Below are 23,637 nucleotides of genomic sequence, written 5' to 3' on the forward strand. Positions count from 1 at the left end.
ACACATGTTGTACCAATCTCAGATGCCTGGTTTTGATATCGTACTATAATTATGTAAGAAGAAATAAGAAACTAAATGAAGGATGCACAAGGAGTCTCTGTACTATCTTTTCAACTTCCTGTCCATCTACAATTGTTTCCAAATAAAAAGTTAAATAAAAAGAAAAGGCGCATAGCCAGTAAGAAAACTGGGATTCCAGTTCTGACTCTTTGCTCCAAAATCTTGGTGTTCCAACCGGGTCAAATTATTCATAGCACTGTGTGTACCATGACATTTCATATTTCCATGTCTTTGCACATACGGACGTCTACTGAGGCTACCCTTCCCTCACCTAGATAACTTTTCATTTCCTTTAAGTTCCAATTCATATAGCTTCTCCTTAAGGAAGCTTCCTTGACTCCCCATCCTGAGATCACCGCTCTTCCTCTGCACTTCCTGTGCACCACACTTATTCAACTGAATTGCAATAATTAGTTTACTTGCTTTCATCTCCTGTCATGTACAAGCCACAGAATTGGAGAACAATTTTGCAAAACATATCCAGTAAAGGACTTAATCTGTAGAACATATAAGGAAACCTTACAACTCAATCATAAGAAGACAGACAACCCGATTTTCTTTAAACGGGCAAAAAAAACTAAACATTTCACCAGAGGAGCCATGCAGTAGCAAATAAGCACATAAAATGAAGCTCAGTATCATTCGTGTTTATGGGAATGCACAAAAAAACACAATGAGATATCGCCATACACCTATCGAAATGAAAAAGATGGGCTGCGCGCTGTGGCTCACACCTGTAATCCCAGCACTTTGTGGGCCTGAGGCGGGTGGATCACTTGAGGTCAGGAGTTCAACGCCAGCCTGGCTAACATGGTGAAACCCTGTCTCTACTAAAAACACAAAAATAAGCCAGATGGTGGCAGGCGCCTGTAATTCAGCTACTCGGGAGGCTGAGGCAGGAGAATCGCTTGAACCCCACAGGCGGAGTTTGCAGCAAGCTGAGATCACGCCATTGCACTCCAGCCTGGGCCACAGAGTGAGACTCTGTGTCAAAAAAAAAAAAAAAAAAAAGAAAGAAAGAGAAAAAGAAAAAGATAGACCATACCAAGTGTTGGCAAGGAAGTGAAGTGCCTGGAATTCTAGTACACAGCTGGTGGTGACATAAAATGGTACCCATTCTCTAGACGACAGTATGGCAGCTTCTTTAAAAGTTACACAAACGCCCACCATATGACCCAGCCATTCTACTCTTAGGAGATTACTCATGAGAAATAAATACTTATATCCCACAACATTTTTTTCCACAAATGACTCTAATGGCTTTAATAGTCCAAAATTTGAAACAATCTAAATGTCTGTCAACAGGTAATTGGATAAATGAATTGTGATATATCCACAAGTAGGACTACTGATACACACAACATTGATGAACAGCAAAATAATTATGCTGAATGGAAAAAAAAAATGCATGCTCTATAATTCCATTTACATAAAGTTCCAGAAAATGCAAACGAATCTATAGTGTGAGAAAGCAGCTTAGTCTAGTGGTTGCCTGGGGCTGGAGGGCAGGAGATGGAAGGGGGCAGGAGGGAGAGATAAAGCTCAGAAGGACACTTTTAGGGGTAATCATTATGTTTATTAACTTAATTGTGGGAATAGTTTCATGACTGTATACATATGTCAAAACTCACCAAGTTGTACAACTTAAGTATGTGTAGGGTTTTGTCTGTCAATTACACCTCAATAAGGGTATATGAAAAAAAGACTAATGGGTACCATCTAATAGACATCTACTTTGTGGGGAAAAGGTAGGTATTATTTGGCCCATTTTACAGATGATGAAACTGGGTCAGAAAAGCGGGTCAGAAATGGGTCAGAAAGTGGGGAGGTCATGAAGCTATGGTCAAGTCAGGCTCAGCCCCAAGTCAAATGGCTTCAAAGCTGGGCCCTTTTCTCCATACTGTGATGCCTTTCTACAGTGGCAAATTCCCAACCTGAAGCCACAGGCTGTAACTCCCTGGCCTAAGCAAGACCTCTATGAAGGCTCCAAAGGAGAGTGAGGGGCTGGGGTTGCAAGAGATCTCCAGCATCACTGAAATGACACCCTCTCCCTCTTGGGTTGCCACTGCCACAAATACCTCCAACAGCCAAAGTCAGCCCATCCTGGGCCAGATGGGCTAAGGCAGGAAAGGCTGTGCCTGCTCCCCAGGACACCCTGGCCTCTAGTGCCATGGCGGTTTTGTGTCAAGGACCTGACCAGACAGTCAGCAGAACAGACTCCACTTCCTCCCATGCTACAAACAAGATCCTTCCCCTTTCTGGGCCTCCATTTCTTCGAGTGAAAGACATGATGTCTAACGATCAAGCCTTCCAAGGAGCTCTTTCGGCTCTAATTCACATTGAGTGCCCTGCTAAGCCAAAGCTGAAGGCAGAGCATCACCTCCACTTAGCAATGCCTCCCCAATCACTCCCTCTGCCACTCTGCCTCCTCCTCCCCTCAGCCCTGTCCCTCAGCAAGTCTCTTCCAAAGACCCTGACTCCCTCCCCGATCTGCTGGTTTGTGCCCCAGTTAGCAAGTCAGGCGCTTAAAACTCTGTGTTCAGGCTAGGCACAGTGGCTCTCACTTGTAATCCCAGCACTTTGGGAGGCTGAGCCGTGTGGATCACCTGAGGTCAGGAGTTCGAGACCAGCATGGCCAACACAGCAAAACCCCCTCTCTACTGAAAATACAAAAATTAGCCAGGTGTGGTGGCAGGCGCCTGTAATCTCAGCTACTTGGGAGGCTGAAGCAGGAGACTCGCTTGAACCTGGGAGGTGGAGGCTGCAGTGAGCTGAGATTGTGCCACTGCATTCCAGCCTAGGCAACAGAGCGAGACATCATCTTAAAAAAACCAACCAAACAAACAAAAACAACAACAACAACAAAGAAACAAACAAACAAACAAAACACCTCTTCAGGAGTCTGGGAACCCCGGACACACAGCTACTTGAGACATCATTTCTCCCTTTAGAGTTCTTGAAGGAAAGGCTGGACATGAGTGGTGACAGAACGGATGGAAAAGAGAAGGTCCTCAGCAGCCTTGAAGTATGGAAGTTCCTCCTCTTGTCCCTGTCAGATCTGTATGTCCAAGTGTGGGCCAGAGTTTCTTGCCCAAACAAGCTGAGATATTTGGCAGGGCACATAGTAGGCTTTCAGTAAGTATCTGTGGAACTGAATTCAATCCCTCTAGCCAGAGGAATAATCTCTTCCCGAGTTGCAGAGGAAAAGTAAGCATATCTGTCTTTGCGCACTTCCCTGGAAACAGTTCTGAGAGTCCAGAGACTGAGATGCCCCTTGCTTCTAACTGGCGGGGAGATTTGGGGGCCCAGTGCCACTGGGCCTCACCTCCTGGGGCATCAGCTGAATGAGAGGACTACACTGTAGCACTCTCTAAATGCTCCCAGCTCTGGTGCTATCTTACTGTACAAGGAAGAGCCCTTGGGGTTTAAAAGGAACAGTGCAGCATTTTGTAAAGCTCCAAGCGCTTTGAGCTGCAGCTGTTCACAGAGCGTCTGAGATGGAATGATATTCCCCGACGGGAGAAACTCTGTGTCAGAACTGGATTTTGGAACTACCACGTGGGCAGGTGCTTGCCATAAAGAGCACTCACTAGCTTTGAGAAGCTGTGGAGGTCACAGACAGCCTTAGTGTATCTCTTTTGCTTATGAGCTGTGAAATCTCGCAGAAGTCTCTTTACCTCTGGGAGACCCAATTTCTACATCCGTGACATGGGATAGATACCTTGTTAGCTCATCGCAGAATTAAACGAGATAATGTAGACAGATCACAAAACACTGCTGGGAACCATCACGAGCTCAATCAACAGCCTCTTCCCTTCCTTCCCTTTGTCATAAATAGACCTAAAGGTTCTCAGAATAAGATCTTAGTTAGGTCGGGCACGATGGCTCACACCTGTAATCCCAGCATGTTGGGAAGCCTAGGCGAGTGGATTACCTGAAGTCAGGAGTTCTAGACCAGCCTGACCAACATGATAAAACCCCATCTGTAAATAAAAACTACAAAATAATTAGCCGGCATGGTGGCACATGCCTATAATCACAGCTACTCGGGAGGCTGAGGCAGGAGAATCACTTAAACCTGGGAGACGGAGGTTGCAGTGAGCTAAGATCATACCACTGCACTCCAGCCTGAGCAACAGAGTGAGACTCCATCCAAAAAAAATAAAAAATAAGATCTTAGTTGATTTTGCTGACCAGAAAACCAGGCCTCTGATGGCCTTAAGTCCAAACACACTAGAGAGGTACTTCAGGAAGTAAGTACACTGGGACTTCAGATACGGGGGAAGGACTAGGAAGGGAAGAGGCAGGGCTGGCACCTGGAGACCACCCACCATGTTCCCTGCCAGTTATACGTAAGCTCCGTGATGAGGCAGCCCCCTGGGCAGCGCTCCATCCTCCACCCCTCAACCTGAGCTCCCTTCCTCCCAGGAGTACGTACTTTCTCCTCAGGCACTGGAAATCACCAGCTCAGTGGCCTGGGGTTCTTAAAATGAGGGTGTGGGACCAGATGGGCTCTGTAGACCTTACCACCTTTATAATTTTCTGAACCTACAATTCTACAAAGATAAACTGGTGCTTAACGGATGTCCCACCCGCTCCCTATCCCTCCTTTGGGACACATGAAGAGATTCAGGAAGCAGAGGGAGGGGGACAGAGGCTGGGACTTCATTATGCTAATTTATTGGCTCTAATCTGCTGCAACAGCAGGGCTTTGAAGAAAGAGGCTTTTGTTGCAATTTCACATTTGGCAAGAAGTCCCCTACACCCGCATTAGAGATTATGAGTCAAAAGCTCTGATTTCAGTTCCGGCTCTTACATCCTGCATTGCTGAGGCTCCCTTTTCACACTTCTCTGACCAACTTTTTGACTTTTCCGGGAAGGAAATGTGCCCCAGATGTTGGTCAGTCAGTGGTGGGTTTTCATCTGCCTTTATAAAACAGTGTCAGTAATCTAAAGGCTCCCCAAGGAGCCAGAGCCAAAGGGGGAAATGCAGCCAACTTCTCTCTACCACTAAACCAAAGGTTGCCTAGTCAACCAGGCCCCTCTCTACAGGGGCAGGGAGGCTCACTGGATGCAAAAACATTTCTATTTTCATGATTTTATGGGACCCTCACGATTGTTGTATGAAATAATGACGGAAATCTCACGTTCATTTATTCATGCAACTCATGTTACTGGGCACCTACCGTTCACAGGTGAGGAAATGAAGGCGTGCATAAGGGAAGTGGTTTGCAGGATGCCCCACAGCCTGGGGTAGAGTAAGCCCTGAAACCAGCAGCTTGCTTATCTAATCAGAATTTCTAAAACGAAAAAGCCTTGGGTTGTAGCACTTGCTCATTTCCGTGGCATAAGTTTTCCCATCGTGGTCAGTTTCAATCCACCCATCGTTTTTAATCATTTTTAACAAGCAGTTTGCAAAATTCTTGAATACATAAAAATTGGGAAACAGAGAGAGTTTCCAGATTAGGGGGGGCAAGTTCTCCTTCTGCCTCACCTTTCCACCTCCACACAGGAAAAATCAACATCCTATGGAAGCTTAAAGAGTAACCTTAATAGAAAACCACCCGGAGGATTGTTAACAGGGGCAGGATTTCAGATATATTGTATTTTCTTCCACAACAGTATTTTTCCAATCATCCTATGAGCATATAGTTCTTTATCATCAGAACATATCTAGGTCATTAAAATCAATTTTTAGTGAGCTTCCCAGAATGTTTTGGAATAACCTCTCTGCATAATTTGTGACTCCGTCACCCTTGGGTTGAAAGAGAGAGAGAGCGCAGCACAAGCGCGCGCGCGTGTGTGTGTGTGTGTGTGTGTGTGTGTGTGTGTGTCTGTGTGTGTGTGTGTGTGTTTCCCAAGAGCTCCCCTGCAGAGCAGAGGAGGTATATTTAAGTTAAGCATTCACCTGAATCTGGTGCAGTCTTACCTGGAGGATACATTTATTCCCTTGGGAATTCGAATTTCACCAGCAACTGAGAAAATACAACTCCCATCAAGATTCCAAAAGACCTGCTCTGACAAACCAGAAGCCTTTGGCCACCAAATGACCTTGCCTCCCAATGGGCGGAGGCTGAAGCAGATGGTTTAACTGAACCAGAAACTAACTGCTCCTTATTTCCTGAGAAGGCCCTCTGCCTCCTGCCCCTGCAAAAAGGCATTGTGTCCTCTCTTCCTCAGGCTGGGATTCAAGGGGTCTTACCTCAGCACTGGGATGGACACCTGGCACCAGGGCTTGGGACAGGCTCAAGGGGGCCAGTCCATTTCAGCTGGGCTCCATGACATTCACCACTTCTCCCTGGACTGCTGGCCGCAAGGCTCTGTGCAATTGGCTCTCCCCTTGCCTGCAGGGGGGAAAAAAACAACAACAAAGCGAAGTTTACCAGAAGCACGTAGGTTAATACATCCAGGAGGAAAGAGTCTTTGCTCCTCCCACTGCCAGCTCTGGTCGCTGGTGCTCCTTTCAGAACCACCGCCCTCACCTGGGGCAGCCAGCCTCCTTTCCAGGACCTCAACCAGCTACATGTTCACCCAGACTCATCCCTCTGGGGCTGTACAATTTGAGAGTGAGTTGCAGATTAGGCAAAGCAAACTCAACTACAGTCATGGAATCGTTGCGCTACACACTACTCATGGTAAGAGAAAGCAAGGGCTAGAAAGCTACAGATAGGGCCCAAGACTTGTGTTTAGAGAAGGCCTGCAGACAATGGATTTCAATCAACAACTACATCAAACTTGTTCACAGTCTCCTTTGACCTATAGTATGTTGTTTATGCTGTTACAAATGTGAATTCATGCCTGTAATCCCAGCTACTTGGGAGGCTGAGGCAGGAGCATCGCTTGAACCCGGGAGGCGGAGGTTGCAGTGAGCCAAGATCGCGCCATTGCACTCCAGCCTGGGCAACAAGAGCAAAACTCCATCTCAAAAAAAAAAAAAAAGTGAATTTAATTTCTAATTCATTTTGGAAGCATTTTTAACTGATTCTAAATTTTCAACCCATATATTATTATAGTTGTCTGAATAGAGAGCATTTGTTTTTAAAGTAATTGTTTTTCCTTGTGTCAAAAAAATGTATGTTCAATCTATAAATTCTAGAAAATATAATTAAATGAAAAGGACAAAATGTACCTATTCTTTCTTCATCCAAGATAACTATAGATAACATACTCTGCCTGTTTCTTGTTTCTATTTTTCAGATTATTTATAAAGATGTAATAAAGCTGGGCATGGTTTAGTAAGTACTGTGTCATTAAGTAATCTTCAGCAGCATCATTCTAATGGCTACATGATATATAGGTACCATGGGTCTCCAGTGAGCCATGTATAGTACCCCACATAGCTACACCATAAATTGTACCCAACCCTCAAAGGCTGGACATTTAAGTCACCTCCAACCTTTTGTTTTGTTTTGTTTTTGGCTAATGGCAAATAGTGTTTAAAACAAAATCTTCCAGGGATCCCCACGATTATTTTCCTCAGACAGCCTTAGGAATAAAATTGTGCTGGGTCAAAGACTTTCCAAATTTTTCAGGCTTCTGAACAGTCTTGGCATGCTACTTTCAGGACTACTGGTACCATAGAAACTGCTCCCAGCAATGAAGAAATGTGCCCATTCCCCTAACACTCCTCTCTCCCCCAAGCCCCTCCCTCACCCACACATCCTCATTCACCCGGTGTAACCATTTCTAGTGGAAATGGAGGTGGAGTTCTCAAAGTCTGACTTTTCATTTTTCATGCTCACACTCAGCTCACCCCCAGCCTATAATAAGACCCACTATGCTAAATGAACTCCGCTAATCAAGCTTAGGAAAGAGGGGTACATGAATGATAATTCGTAAGGAGAGAAAGAGAAACCCATGGAGGGACAGGGGAGTGACAGATACACAAGGACAGTGTCCAGGGCAAAGAAACCCTTCGATACAGAGAGAAACAAGAGTCATCCCATGAGGCAGCAGATGCTGACAGACGGAACTGCAGCGGAAGTGAGCCATGCGACGGGTGGTAACGTCAAGACCTCACAAAGATTCAGGGCAAACAACAAAGGCATCCAGTGAGATGGAAAAAGAAAAAGTTGCTTGAGGCCTTGAGCACTTTGCTGCCTTTATAATTAATGCTAACAAAACACCACGAGCCAAGGTCACTGTGGGGAAAGAAGAGCAGTCAGGGAAGAGGTCTTAGGCAAACAGCTGAGCTAGTGGTCAGCTAGGAGCCACCCACAAGGAGCCTTCCTGGGGGAACAAGAGCAAAGTGTTCCTGGGGCGGGAGTGGGGTGGGCACTACTGGGCTGACTGCTCTGCCTCCTTAACAGGAAGGAAGACCCCACTCTCCATCTCTCCCTAGCCAGCCTCTTGTAGCCTTCCTTTCACTCCAGGCCACACCTTCAGTGAGAGATGGATAATTCACCTACACAGATAACTAGGTTTCTCAGCCCTGTGACCCAGGCAAAAGCCTTGGAGACCTGTCTCATGCCCCTTTCCAGCTGACCCGCCCTGTGCCCTGCCACTCGCATGCACCCTACACTCCAGTCATAGCAATTTGCAATTCGTGAGGGAATGGGGGATTCCTTTCATGCTTCTTAAGTCCTTTGGAAAACGGTTTGCAGATCTCCAATATTTAGGCAAGTCATTCTACCTGCCTACCCTGCCCCTACCCCACCTACTCATTCACCTGGACTTCCCCTGATGGACAAAGAGTAGAACTCTGACTTAAAGACAATTCATCCATACATGAGGAAGCTGGGCCAATCTGACACTCTTTCAAAATTGCAACTATGAAAAAAAACTCTAGTCAGCTGGTGGTAGACCCTGGAGTTAAGGGAAAGGTATTGGTAGAATCATGACAGGCAAATGCCATGCACAAGATCAAGTGATGGGACCGGGCGCAGTGGCTCATGCCTGTAATCCCAGCACTTTGGAAGGCCAAGGCGGGAGGATCATCTGAAGTCAGGAGTTCAAGACTAGCTTGGCCAACATGGTGAAACCCTGTCTCTACTAAAAATACAAAAAACAGGCATGGTGGCGTACACCTGTAATCCCAGTTTCTAGGAGGCCAAGGCAAAACTGCTTAAATCCAGGAGGTGGAAGTTGCAGTGAGCCGAGATCAAGTCACTGCACTCCAGCCTGGGCGACAGAGTGAGACTCTATCTCGGGGGGGGGGGGGGGGGGGGGGGAAGATCAAGCGATGGAGCTACAGGGGGCTCTATGGAAGGAGAGGAAGCTGGCCTACAAAGAGAGCAGGGCAGAGGCCCAGGGAGAGGTCACAGGACACCATGCAGGCCCGGGACAGCAGGTATGTAGTGAGTCCAGTGGCCGTGAGGCTCGTCTGTACATACTTCTTACTCCTGCACGCACTCCCTTACCCCTTCAATTTGGGAGGGTGTCTCTGCTTCTTGCAACCAAATTGTTCCACGTACAACAGTCTCTCCAAGGCCCTGAGGCTGTAGCAATCTTGGGCTGGGAAATCAGAACGGAAAGAGCAGGACTTATTTCCAGCTCTGCTCAACACAGCAAATCTATGCAAACTAGAGGCCTGGTACTGAGGGCAGGTGCTGCAAGTAACCCAGCCTGTGAGGCCCGGGCAGGAAAAGAGTTAACATGGGCCTGGATTTCTTCATCTTGTGCAAGAGCTTGGTTTAAATGGGCTCTGGGGTCCCAGCTAGCTCTGGCTCCTGAAGCCTAAGGGCGCTCTAAGTGAGACTGGGGGCTCCCCTATGGCCCAGTGCATGTCTTGGGCAGGGCTTGGGCCATCCATTGTAAGCACTCAAAGTCTTTTTAAAACAAAAAAAATTTTTTCTCAAATTTGTAGCTGAATTTAGATAGATAATCAAAATCTACTGGATGGGGCCAGACGCAGTGGCTCATGCCTGTAATCCAGCACTTAGGGAGGCCGAGACTAAGACGGGTGGATCACCTGAGGTCAGGAGATCAAGACCAGCCTGGCCAACATGGTGAAACCCCACCTCTACTAAAAATACAAAAATTAGCCAGGCGTGATGGTGGGCGCCTGTAATCCCAGCTACTCGGAAGGTTGAGGCAGGAGAATCACTTGAGCCCAGGAGGCGGAGGTTGCAGTGAGCTGAGATAGTGTCACTGCACTCCAGCCTGGGCAACAGAGTGACACTCCATCTCAAAAAAAAAAAAAGAAAACAAAAATCTACTGATAGGGCCATGCTAGACTGCTAAAGTGTAGTTGGATGACTCTTCTATTTTAAATTCTAAAGTTGTTTTTTTTTTCTATTAAGTAGATTATATAACTTCCTCCTATTGCCATACTGGGCACTGCAGATTCAGCTGATCATGGGCTCTGCACGCCTCCTACCTACTCACATGCTTCCTGGCCGCTTTAACACAGTTTCCACTTAATTCACAACCCCCTGTAATCTGTTACCACAAGTTCTGCTCTCTGAGCTCCCTCCTATCCCACAAGGGTCACTGGGCCTGACATCCAGATTTGGTTTCTCTACTTTCCTCTTGAGGCCCAGTCAGCCAAGATTGTGCTCAACTCCTTCCTTGTGCTCAGGGCCTGTTCTCTGCTTTATCTCTTGGGGCACTGTACTGTCCTCCAACCCTAGAGCCCCTGGCAGCAGCTCAGCCGATCCCCTTTCTCCTCCACCCTTAGACCCAGAAGCACCTAGATGACACAGAAGATGATTCTAAGGAAGAGGGTGGCTAAATGAGAGGCTGCCTTGGGCGCAGTGACTCCTTCTTGCCTCCAGCAAGCGTTTCCTTCAAGTAGGTGTACAATGTGCGAGGCACCGACCACAGACCCAGAACCAGGATTTGGAGAGCCCACCAGGTACCAAGGAACCCAAAGAAGTTCATAAATTGAGCAAAGAGTTTCATGGCCCAGCCCCTCAAAGCAGAACCATTGCTCAAGGGCTCTATGTTGAGTCAGAAAACAGGTTCACGTGTCACAGGAGTAAGGCTGTGGCCCCAAGCCCCTGGCTTCAAGAAGCAATCCCCACTCAGCACACTGGAGCCTTAGGGTGAGATAACCCTTTTAACCCTGGAGCCATTCTTCCACATTGTCTGAGATGTGAGCAATGGTCCTGATGATGTTTGAATATGGAAGCTAAATAAGCTAAGAGCTTTTATTGATCCTTGTGCATAAAACGTTCCAGAATCTGGGTCTCTACAAATCTGCTGAACACAGCAATCAAATCAGAAGACACTGCACCCAAAACACAGTAAGAACATCTGCTAAGATAAGGAGACCTCCCGGATTATTTCTGTCCCCCTCTTCCTCTCCCAGGGCTCACATCCCTTCTTGATGGTTCATGTGGGGAGCCCAGATCCAACATGACGGGGTTCCTGTTCTAGACCTAATAATATTCACCACAAATGTTCATTTATTTTTAATTTCGATTTTTTTTTTAGCAACTACTATATGCCAAGATAAGATCCATTATGCCAGGCGCTTTATGTACTAAGTTATTCATTTGTTCCTCACACAATCCTATGACACAAGGAATATTTTCTCCATTTTCAGATGAGGTGACGACAGCTTTAGTGACCAGCCCAGGCACAAAGCAGGTAAGTGACTAAGCCAGAGTTCCACACACAAAGCTGCCTCCCACAGCTGCCTTCCAGGGGCTTTTCTTTATCCTCCCTCTAGTGCTAGGCCAAGAGATTTCAGCAAAGAGCTGAAACTAAGTATGAGTTGCACAGTGAGGACATGGGTGAGCTCTGACAAAAAGAGAAATGGTGTCTGCATTTAGAGAACCAGAAAAGGGAAGTTCTTCTGCCAGTGCCATATGCAAAATTTCCAAAGGAGGGTGCCTCTGCACATTTATTTGATGGTGTTGTTAATATGTTCTCTAGAGCAAACAATTATTCAGCTTTGATTGCATGCCTATTTTAGGTGCCAATCTGGATACAGGGGGAGACACTGAGCCTTTATTTATTTATATCTTTATTTATTTATTATTTTTATTTTTATTTTTATTTTGAGACAGAGTCTTACTCTGTTGCCCCAGCTGGAGTGCAGTGGCACAATCTCAGCTCACCACAACGTCCGCCTCCCACGTTCAAATGATTCTCCTGCCTCAGCCTCCCAAGCAGCTGGGATTACAGGCACCTGCCACCACACCTGGCTAATTTTTGATATTTTTGGTAGTGACAGGGTTTCACCATGTTGGCCAGGCTGGTCTCAAACTCCTGACCTCAAGTGATCCACCAGCCTCGGCCTCCCAAATACTAGGATTACAGGCATAAGCCACAGCGCCCAGCACAGTGAGCCCTTTTTCAAATCAAAGCAACACACACCCGTGATTTTTAAGGTCCAGTGGTACTGCAAGGCTTGTAAGGAGAAACAGCAGGCCCTGCCCCACCCTCCACATCCCTAATTCTGTCTTTCAACTCCTGTATCTATTTCCAGAGTCATCTCAGTGTATCTAAATAGCATGCTTATAGTTTTTCAATATTAGATATTATTCATAGACTTCCTATTATAGAAAATAAGGATTTAGCTCCTTACCACCATTCCATATACCGCCTCTCCTGTCCCACATTCTCCCAATAGTTATAGCATTTTTAAGTCAACACTAATAAGTTACATTATTAAGTTACATTATTTTGTCAAGTAATTATTAAGTTACATTATTACAACCAGATAAATTATTGTTCATAGCTGAGCCATGTGTGGTGCTATGATTAATTCCTTTCATGTACATTTCTTAGTTGCCATTTGTAGAGTCCATTATTGCCTCAGTTGTTTGTTTGCTTAACTTTCTATGTACTTGTCACAAATTCAGCCCTCAACATTCCAACAAAATTATAAAACTCATCACAGTACACCAAATATACCGCTATGTACTCATCTTTTTCTTAATTCTTAAAAATCTGCCTTCTGGAACCTTCCATTCTCCTCCTTCAACCTGAAGTGGTTGCTCTCTGTGCTTAAAGGAAGATCCCATTTATTCTTAGTATACTCTCTAGCTTTGGAGAAACAGATGCATCGTAGATTCCTCAAAAAAGGCTGTCTGGGAGATAAAAATCATTGAGACTTCCCATACCTGAAAATGCCATTATTCCACCCTCATATTTGATTAATAATTTGTCAGGATATAATTTCTCAGTTGGAAATACTATCCTCTCAGAGTTTAAGGAATGGCTTCATTGTCTCCTAGCTTCTGTAGAGATAGATGATGTCAATCATGTTTCTATTCTTATATATAATCCATTTGTTTTGGGGGGAATTCTCTCCTGCCGAGAAGCTTTTCTTCCGGCGTGTGTCTTTTTCTCAAGTCATAGCCCCGGGTACTCAAGCGGACTTTTCAATGTCCTTCAGTTCTCAAAGTTTTTCTTATATTATTTCTTTAATAAATTTTCCCTTTCATTGTCTCTATTCTCTTTTTCTGCAAGTCTTACTATTCTGATGTTGGGCTTCTTAGAATAATCCTTTTTTATTTTTCTCTTCTTTTCTTTTAGTTGGGAGGGACAGGGTCCCACTCTGTTGCTCATGCTGGAGTGCAGTGGTACAACATCAGCTCACTGCAGCCTCAACCTCCTTGGCTCAAGTGATCCTCCCACCTCAGCCTCACAAGTTGCTGGAACTATAGGCATGCACCACCATGTCTGGCTAATTTTTGTATTTTTTAGTAGAGGTGGGGTTTCGCCATGTGGCCAGGCTGGTCTCAAACTCCTGGGTCCAAATGATCCACTCACCTTGGCCTCCCAAAACTCTGGGAATACAGGCATGAGCCACCGCACCCAGCACATTTTCTTTCTTTCTTTGACTTTCTGCAAGGTTCCGTAAGCTTTCTTCAATTCTATATTCCAAACCCTCTACTGATTTATTCTTCTATCACACTTTTAATTTCCAGAAGTTCTTTCTTAGTCTCTGAATACTCCTCTTTGTTGCACATTGCTTTTATTTTATTCATGCAACATATTCTCTTATCTCTCTTAGGCTAGTAATTACAGGTTTTGTGACGTTTTCTTCTGCTCCCTATATTTTCTCTATTTCTTGTGAGTTTCTAGTGTTGTTGTTTGTCTCTTCTAATTTCTGCCTTTCATGTTTCAAACTTTTCTCAAATATCTGGTTATCATTAGCTGTCTTTTTAAATTGAAAAGTGAGCCACTAAAAACTGACCAGATGTTCTGTGTGCATGATCAGTACCTCTGAGCTGGTAGATCTTACGGGAAGGTGATTGTGAGTCAGCTGTACATTTTGTTTGGAACACCCTAAATATCAATATCTACAGGCTTCTTCTCTTGGGCTGTTAAGTTTATGCAGAAAGACTCCTCTAGCCTCATGACTAGGGAAAGCAGAATCTGACTCTAGTATCCAGCACCGTGTGACAGAAGCAGAAAAAGTGCTGGGAGCAGCGAGAGGCCTCACTGGTGAGCGTGTAGACTTTCCCTCATTCCCTCTGGTATAGAACGGCGTTTCACATATGCCCTTCTTAGCCTGGCCTGCTGTGCCTGATCTTAATCAGGTCTTAAAACTGAGCATGTTCCTGGAAAGAGCCTTAAAGGAAATATTAATTACCAGAAAGAAAAAAAATACACACACACACACATTTTACAGGCATAGATTTATAAGGAGTCTCACATCAGTCCAAATCAGGTTTCGCCACCAAATGGGTTAAGAATAAAGCTTCACTTTCACAAATTTTTGGACTTGAAAGTTGCAGATAAGGGCTTGTTTGTATATGCATTTCCTACACCTCCAGTCACACTTGGGACATTTTTCACAGGGATTTTTCTCACTCTGTGGGGCCGGCTGCTTGCAACAAGATATGAAAAAAAATGAGGTAGTTGAGATGTGGGTGCAGGGGGAAGGCCAGGCTCCACAGACAGACGATCTAAGGACACAGTCACTTGGCAGATTTGAGTCCTAGTTCTATGCTAGCAAGCTGTGTTACTCTGAAAAACTTGCTTAACCTCTCTGTGCCTCAAAAATCACAAGCATTCCTACACACCAGCAAAACATAAGCAGAGAGCCAAATCATGAATGAACTCCCATTCACCATTGCTACAAAGAGAATAAAATACCTTGGAATAGTCCTAACAAGGAAAGTGAAGGACCTCTTCAAAGAGAACTACAAACCACTGCTCAAGGAAATAAGAGAGGACACAGGTTGGGCACGGTGGCTCATGCCTGTAATCCCAGCACTTTGGGAGGCTGAGGTGGGTGAATCACAAGGTCAAGAGATCGAGACCATCCTGGCCAACCTGGTGAAATCCCGTCTCTACTAAAAATACAAAAATTAGCTGGGCGTGGTGGCGCGCACCTGTAGTCCCAGCTACTCAGGAGGCCGAGGCAAGAGAATCGCTTGAACCCGGGAGGTGGAGGTTGCAGTGAGACAAGATCATGCCACTGCACTCCAGCCTGGGTAACAAGAGTGAGACTACGTCTAACAAAAAAAGAGAGAGAGAGAGAGAGGACACAAATGAAAAAACATTCTGTGCTTGTGGACAGGAAGAATGAATATCATGAAAATGGCCATACCACCCAAAATAACTCATAGATTAAATGCTATTCCCATTAAACTACCATTGATATTCTTCACAGAATTAGAAAAAAACACTACTTTAAAATTCATATGGAACCAAAAAAGAGCCCATATAGCCAAGACAATCCTAAGCCAAAAGAACAAAGCTAGAGGCATCCCACCACCTGACTTCAAACTATACTACAAGGCTACAGTAACCAAAACAGCATGGTACTAGTACAGAAACAGACACACAGACCAATGGGACAGCATAGAGGTCTCAGAAATAAGACCACACATCTACAAGCATCTGATCTTTGCCAAACCTGACACAAACAAGCAATGGGGAAAGGATTCCCTATTTAATAAATGGTGCTGGGAAAATCGGCTATCCATACACAGAAAATTGAAAATGGACCCCTTCCTTATACCTTATACAAAAATTAACTCAAGACGGATTAAAGACTTAAATGTAAAACCCAAAACTATAAAAACCCTAGAAGAAAATCTAGGCAATACCATTCAGGACATCAGCAGAGGCAAAGATTTCACAACAAAATCATCAAAAGCAATTACAACAAAAGCAGAAATTGACAAATGGGATCTGATTAAACTGAAGAGCTTCTGCACAGTAAAAGAAACTATCATCAGAGTGAACAGACAACCTATAGAATGGGAGAAAATTTTTGCAATCTATCCATTTGACAAAGGTCTAATATCCAGAATCTACAAGGAACTTAAACAAATTTTCAAGAAAAAACCCCATTGAAAAGTGGGCAAAGGACACAAACAGACATTTCTCAAAATAAGACATTTATGTGGCCAACAAACATATGAAAAAATGCTCAACATCACGGATCATTAGAAAAATGCAAATCAAAACCACAAGAAGATACCATCTCATGCCAGTCAGAATGGCAATTAGTAAAGTCACAAAACAACAGATGTTGATAAGCCTATGAAGAAATAGGATCGCTTTTACATTGTTGGTGGGAATGTAAATTAGTTCAACCATTGTGGAAGACAGTGTGGTGATTCCTCAAAGATCTAGAACCAGAAATACCATGTAACTCAGCAATCCCATTACTGAGTATATACTCAAAGGAATATAAATCCTTCTATTATAAAGATATATATGCACGCATAAGTTCATCGCAGCACTATTCGCAGTAGCAAAGATAGGGAATCAACCCAAATGTCCATCCATGATAGACTGGATAAAGAAAATGGGATACATATACACCATGGAATACTATGTAGCCATAAAAAGAAAAGAGATCATGTCCTTTGCAGGGACATGGATGGAGCTGGAAGCCATCATCCTCAGCAAACTAACACAGGAAGAGAAAATCAAACACCATCTGTTCTCATTTATAAGTGGGAGATGAAGAATAAGAACACATGGACACAGGGAGGGGAACAACACACACTGGGGCCTGTCAGGGGGCCTGGGGGAGGGACAGCATCAGGATAAAGAGCTAATGCATGTGGGGCTTAATACCTAGGTGATGGGTTGATAGGGGCAGCAAACCACCATGGCACATGTTTACCTATGTAACAAACCCACACATCCTGCACATGTATCCTGGAACTTAAAATAAAATAAAATAAAATAAAATAAAATAAAATAAAATTTTAAAAAACCTCTCTGTGTCTCAGTTTCCTCATGTACAAATTTTGGGTTATTCCAACTAATTTTGAAGTGTCATTGTGAGGATTTTGTTAAATTCAGCCAACAAATGTGGATGATGCCTCTGATTCCTGAGGCATTGCTCTGGGTCCTAAAGAAATAGCTGTGAGCAAAAGAGACAACATCCTTGCCCTCACAGAAACAAGTTCCTAGTGAGAACAGACACACGGTAATAACTCAGATGGCCACCTACGCTATTGAAGAGCAACGAGGCGAGGCGGGATAAAAGGGAGAGAGTCAAGTATGACAGTGGGAGGAGACAGGCATGAGATTATAATCTTATATAAGGCTGTCAAATGGCCTGTTTGACAAGGTGACATTTAAATAGAAACCTGAAGAAGAGATGGAAACAATGGGATACATGAAGGAAGGTGTCCTGCCTGGAGGAAGCAGTGGAAAGGCTCTGAGACCAAAGTGTGCTTTATGTCTGAGGAGTAGGCTCAGTGAGGTGAAGCAGAATGAAGGGGTGGAAAAGAGCAGGAGATGAAGTCTGCAGGGTCTGAAGGTTGGGTCACACAGAACCCTGTAGGCCTTTCTAAGAACTGGCTCTGAGTAAAAGAGGAAGCCTTTGTTGGTTTCTTGAGCAGAAGAACGACATATTACTGCAGCTTTTAAAATGATCACTCTGGTTACTGTTTTGAGAACATACCACAAGATTCTAAGCAGGAAGCTCAGTTATGAAACGATTCTAAGAGAAGAAACAGGTCTCTGTCCTAAACCAACAGGAATTTGATGAATTGAGTAAGTAGTTGGTTTCTTAATTTATTGTGAAAGCACAGCTGACATGGTTTGCTAACAGAGTGGGTGCAACATGAGAGAAAGAGAATTTAGAATGACTCCAGAGTTTAAGCCCTAGAAGACGGAAAGATGAAACTGCGGTCCACTGAAATGAAGATGGCTCTTTTAGGGAGAAAAGCAGCAGTTCGATTTCGGGCTTGTCATATTTGAGATGCATATTAGACGCCTAAGGAAACTTATCAAGTAGATAGTTGAATATCTGAGCATGGAATTCAGGGGAAAGGTGTGGGTTGGAAATATAAATTGAGGGTTGTCAGTAAATGGATGATATGAGATTGCCAGGGCATGAGGAGACAGAGAAGAGGCCAAGTCCAAGGGCCACTCCCGGGGGCACTCCACAGTGACCAAGTAAAATTGAGCCAACAGATAACTGCTTGAACCCAGGAGGCAGAGGTTACAGTGAACTGAGATCACGCCACTGCACCCCAGACTGGGTGACAGAGTGAGACTCTATCTCAAAAAAAAAAAAAGGAAAAGAAAATGCTCCAACAAAAGAAACTGAGAAAGAGAACCCAGTGAGAGAAGAGGAGAAGCAAAGACAGTGATGTTCCAGAAGCCAAGAGAAGAAACTATTTCAAGGAGGATGGAATGGTCAACTGTATCAAAAGCGGCTGATCAGTCAAGAGAGGGCCTGAGATCTGACCACTGGATTTGGCAAGAGAGGACACTGGTAAGCCTAAATGGTATGGTTTTGGTGGTGTGATGGGTACAAAAGACTGATTATATTGAGTTTAACTGAGAATGAGAGAAGCAGGAGTGCAGGGTGCAAATGCAGACAACTCTCTCCAGGAGCAGAAAAATTAGGCACACCCCCTCCCTCTTCACCTCCTGCCGTGAGTAAAAGCTTCCTGAAGCCTCATCAGAAGAAGATGCGGGTGCCATGCTTGTATAGCCTGCAGAATCACGAGCCAAATAAACCTCTTTTCTTTATAAATTACTCAGTCTCAGGTTTTCCTTTATAGCAATGTAACATGGACTAATAGAGTGGGCTCTGGAGAACTAGTGAACCCTGTTAGCATGTGAGGACACAGTGAAAAAGCACCATCCGTAAATTAGGAAGCAAGCGCTCACCAGACACCGAATCTGCTAGTGCCTTCATCTTGGACTTCCCAGCCTCCAGAACTATGAGCAATACATTTCTGTTGTTTATAAACCACCGTTTATGGTATTTTGTTATCACAGCCTGAATGGACTAAGACAAAAGGTATGAAAGTTTTCTTCCAACTGCCATTATTTTTTCAGGTAAGTTTAAAACAAGGTTATCAACTGACAGTATGGATGGAGAAGGTGTTAGAAGAAGAGAAGGTGGGAAGATGGGGAAGATGGGGAAGGTGTTAGAAAGAGATAAAAAGGTGTGAAACAGTCATCTAGATGACAGAGGAATGGTCGTGGTTCTCTACCATCATTCACCCGAATTAACAGCACAGGTTAAAAAAGAGATACTGATGCCCAGGTCAACCTCACAAAGACTTTGATTTCATTAGTTTAAGAGGAATTCAGGCAGCAATACTTGTTATAATTCCCACTAGTAACACTAATGACAGCCAGGGTTGAGAACCAACGGACCAACAAAATGAAGCGACATGGCCTACAACACCAATGTCCACTTAAAAGTCATGGTCAAGAATTACAGCCAGGCACGGTGGCTCATGCCTGTAATCCCAGCACTTTGGGAGGCCAAGGTGAGCAGATCGCCTGAGGTCAGGAGTTCGAGACCAGCCTGGCCAACACGGTGAAACCCTGTCTCCACTGAAAATACAAAAAATGAGCAGGGCATGTTGGCAGGTGCCTGTAATCCCAGCGACTCAGGAAGCTGAGGCAGGAGAATCACTTAAACCCAGGAGGCAGAGGCTCCATGCAGTAAGCCGAGATCACGCCACAGCACTGCAGCCTGGACAACAAGAACAAAACTCTGATCCAGGATGACACCATGCTTTTCTACGGTCACACTCAGATTTGTGGAGTAGGTATGGAGTTCAAAGAGCTGGATTTAGCCAGGGCTAAATGAGATACTTGTAAAGCATATAGCATGCCTAGACACGGTAAGAGTTCAGTAAATGAAAGCTTCTACATTTGTTTTTATCACTACCTAAGTGACACACAACATGCATGCAGCAAATAAAATCCTGTTTTTATCTCATTCAAATAATTCACCCAATCATATCATATCACAGAGTTTTAGAGTCATTTGTGAATAACTAAAACCACAAATGTACATCCTTAACTATCAAAGTGGTCTTCTCCAGTTCCTTTTATTTGACACTGAGCAATGCACAAAGGGTCTCTGGACTTCCCAGCAATCACAGAAGTCACAGGTCACCCCTCCTCCCACCTACCTGCTGTCTGAATTTGATAACAACAGTTTTGTACCATTTTGTGAAGCCCCTCCATCCACACTACCTGGAGCCTGCACTTTAGTGAGCTCGGCCTTTGCAATTCCTGTCTGGTAATCTGTCCCACTCCCTCCGACGAGGCCCACTCCTGCTCCTGGCCCTAAGCCTGGAGCCCAGATACCTATGGAGAGATCACTGTGATGACAAGTGTCACCTCAACACCATCTCCCCAAGTCAGGCCTGGCTGGATTCCTGCCCATGTAAAACCACCTGCCGGAAAACGACTGCAGATTCTATCCGGACCCAAACTGAGTAGGCTCAAATGCCAGCAGAGAGGGGAAGCCCGAGGGCTCACCCATCCAGGGAGCCTCCACTGGTAGCTCTGCCCTCCCTTATGGATGAATCTAATGTCACCCCCACCCCAAATGCCTAGCAGATTCTTCTTCATTCTTTTAAAGCCTTTGAGGATATCATCTCTCTTTTCTGGCCTTCCCTGCCCCTGCCTCCTGCTCCCTCCACAACTTGAGCAGCTTTCTTTCCTTTGTGCCCTCTTCCACAGGCCTGGCTCTCCTCCTAGTTCCTCCAGGGAGAGGCTGTATCTCATTTCTCTTTTTATTCACAGCCCCTAGCAAAGTGGCCCATCAGGTGGCCAATAACTGAGAATAACCATTCACATGTGCTGTGATATTAAAAATAACCACGATGTATTGGTCTCCAATCATGTGCCCAAAACTAGGTTAAGCACTACATCTAGGACTCACACCAATGCTGTAAGGCAGAAAGGATGAATATAGACTAACATAGGAAACCGAGGACCAGAGAGGCCAAGCTGGCAAGCTTGCACAGCTGAGAAGTGGCACAACTGCAATTTAAACCCAAGTCTGTCTGGCTACAAAGTGCGTGGGGTTTTTTTCCAAATGATAAGGTCTTTCTGAGGAAGGTGACCTTGCAAATGGTAGTTAACAGGGAAGGCAGTGAGTTGCCTCCAAGCCCTCCTACTGTGAGTCACTGGATCTGGCTGGGGAGACAAGGGCAGGACTCTCCAAGTACAGAAGGATTCCCTGTGAGACGCCTTTGGTTCATCTCCTCCTGGCCAGATTTTTCCCCTCATTCAAATTTGCAGCCCAGAATAAGATGTTCATTGTGAAAAGCAAAAAAAAAGAGCCGCCGTCACAAGCCCTCTAGCAGGACGCATCTTCCGGGGATTCATTCCTCACGCTGTCAGCCACCACCTCCAGCTCAGGCCCAAGGCCAGCCTCCTCCCAGCACCCGCACTGTGCAGTCCACAAAGGCAATCCCTGAGGCAGGTTCTTAGGTAACCGATGACTCAGCCCGGCTGCCGCGTCACAGCTCCCTACCTGCCTTCTTCCCTCTCCCACCTGGAACAAATTCCTATGACCCTGGTTCCCAAAAGGATAAGACAAGAAGAACAAGGTCCCAAGCTTGACTCTCCTCCAGGGCTCAGATCCATGAACCATCCCGGAGAATTTTCCCTCTTTCACCTGGCTGCTTGGCTTTCATTTCCAAGGCTAGAAATGGCAGGTAGGAAAAATGACTCTGGTGGAGCAGGAGGGCCCACTACAGCCTCACACGCTTCCCACCACGGGCTACTGCAAATCCACTGCCTGCTCTCACACCTTGATCTTACGGAGAGAGCACCCACTCATCTCACTGCTGACTGGATGTGTTCTTACCTCAGTGGACAAACAGGAGCCTCAGGGAGGCTGAGCTCATTCCATGAGGCCTCCTAAGGGCTGGGCAGGATACTGGGCCCAGGGCTGTGCAGAGAACCCAGTCATCATCCCCACCATCCAGGATGTCATGGTCTAACATAGCAAACTTCACATAGCACAGTGAGCATGGCACAAGGGATCAGAGGTCTTCTCTCTCCTTTGTGGGCCATGAATTTAAGGGGGCTCCTCCAGAACTAAGGCTGGCTGGAGCTGAGGCTGAGCCAAAGGCGTTGGTAAAGCAGAGAGACCAGTGAGATAAGGAAGAAACGGATCTCTTCAGCAATATGGAATAGCCTGGGTCTCTCTCCAATGACCACACACACACACACACACACACACACACACACACACACTCTAGTTTCTGAACCCCCAAGAGCATATGAGGCCCAAACCCACACCCTACAACCAACCTGATCCTTCCCGGAACAAACGTCAGGTGCCTCCAGCCACACTAGCTCAGTGCAGAGGTCTGGCTGCCCGCCCAGTTTGATGAGTGTTGTCAGAAGCCCAATTTCTTTGAGGCCAGGGCCTTGCCTTGTCCCCCTCAGTACTTCTGGAGAATAAAGCTGGCCACCCAAGTCCCCTGACAATCCTATCCTTCCTGTCCCTCTTCCAGACCACTGGCCTCTACCAGACGTGGCAGGGCCTGCTGGCGCGGCAGCTCCAACATTCATTCCTGTAGCTTGGCACGTCTGGAAGAGCCTCCTCCACCCTCACCAAGCTGTTGACAGCCATCCCGACGCAACTCAGGCCCAGACATTCCCCAGGAAGGCAGGCAGGAGCGGTCTCCCTCTCACCCAGGCAGGGGGAAAGCAGACACACTCCCTGCCTCCTCCCTCCCTCACTCTCCGCTGCCTTCACCGCAGCCTCCAGCCGGTTACCTGAGTCAGGGAAGCACAGTTTCTTGCCTGTTGACCAGGTTATTTGTCTGAACCCTGTAGGGGCTGCGCTCATGCCTGTGAAAGTTTTCACAGACCCCTGTGCGTGCTTTAACAGATGTATGCTCTCAGAAGAGCAAGGGGTGTGTCCACAATAACAAACCCTTCTGTGTGCCTCTTTCAAACTGTCTCATCCTTAGCGTCTATGATCTAATTTGAACATAAAAACTCATCTCAGGCTAGGCAGTGGCATAATTATTACCGCCTTTTATAGGTAAGGAAATTAGGGTTCTGATTAAGTAGCCTGGGGCCACGCGGCCGCTGAATGGTGGAGCCTGGACCATAACGTAGGCTCTTACATTTACTTAAAAATGTACCTACAAAATTTACATCTAAAACATGTTTTATTTTATAGGTAAATATAAGTAATAATAAATACAAATCTAAACATAAATGTAAATGTATAAAATAGACTTATGTATAAAATATTTACCTATACAATTATTTTTACATTTTATGTTTCACAAAGGTGGCTGATTCCGGTCTCTGTGCACCACAAATCATAGCACAATAGAAAAACCACGGGCACGGCTGTGCAGGCAGCACAGAGAGCTCAAATCAGTTTCACCGCCATGCGACTCTGGGCAGATAAACATCACTATGTTTTAACGCTCACCTTCTCTGTATCATTGTACTTTTCCCGCATCC

General features: G+C 45.4%; 1 protein-coding gene across 4 annotated transcripts in view; it reads right to left on the minus strand.

Moving 5' to 3' along the window:
• The window catches only part of ST6GAL1 (ST6 beta-galactoside alpha-2,6-sialyltransferase 1), a 144,733-nt gene that overhangs the window by 104,092 nt on the left and 17,004 nt on the right, over positions 1–23,637 (minus strand). For all 4 annotated transcript variants that reach the window (XM_050776528.1, XM_050776597.1, XM_050776591.1 and 1 more), the window contains exon 2: positions 6,263–6,404. The gene's annotated coding sequence lies outside the window, so the exon portion shown is untranslated. The remainder of the gene's footprint in view (positions 1–6,262; positions 6,405–23,637) is intronic.

This window comes from Macaca thibetana, chromosome 2 (assembly GCF_024542745.1).
Source record: "Macaca thibetana thibetana isolate TM-01 chromosome 2, ASM2454274v1, whole genome shotgun sequence".
NCBI lineage: Eukaryota > Metazoa > Chordata > Mammalia > Primates > Cercopithecidae > Macaca > Macaca thibetana.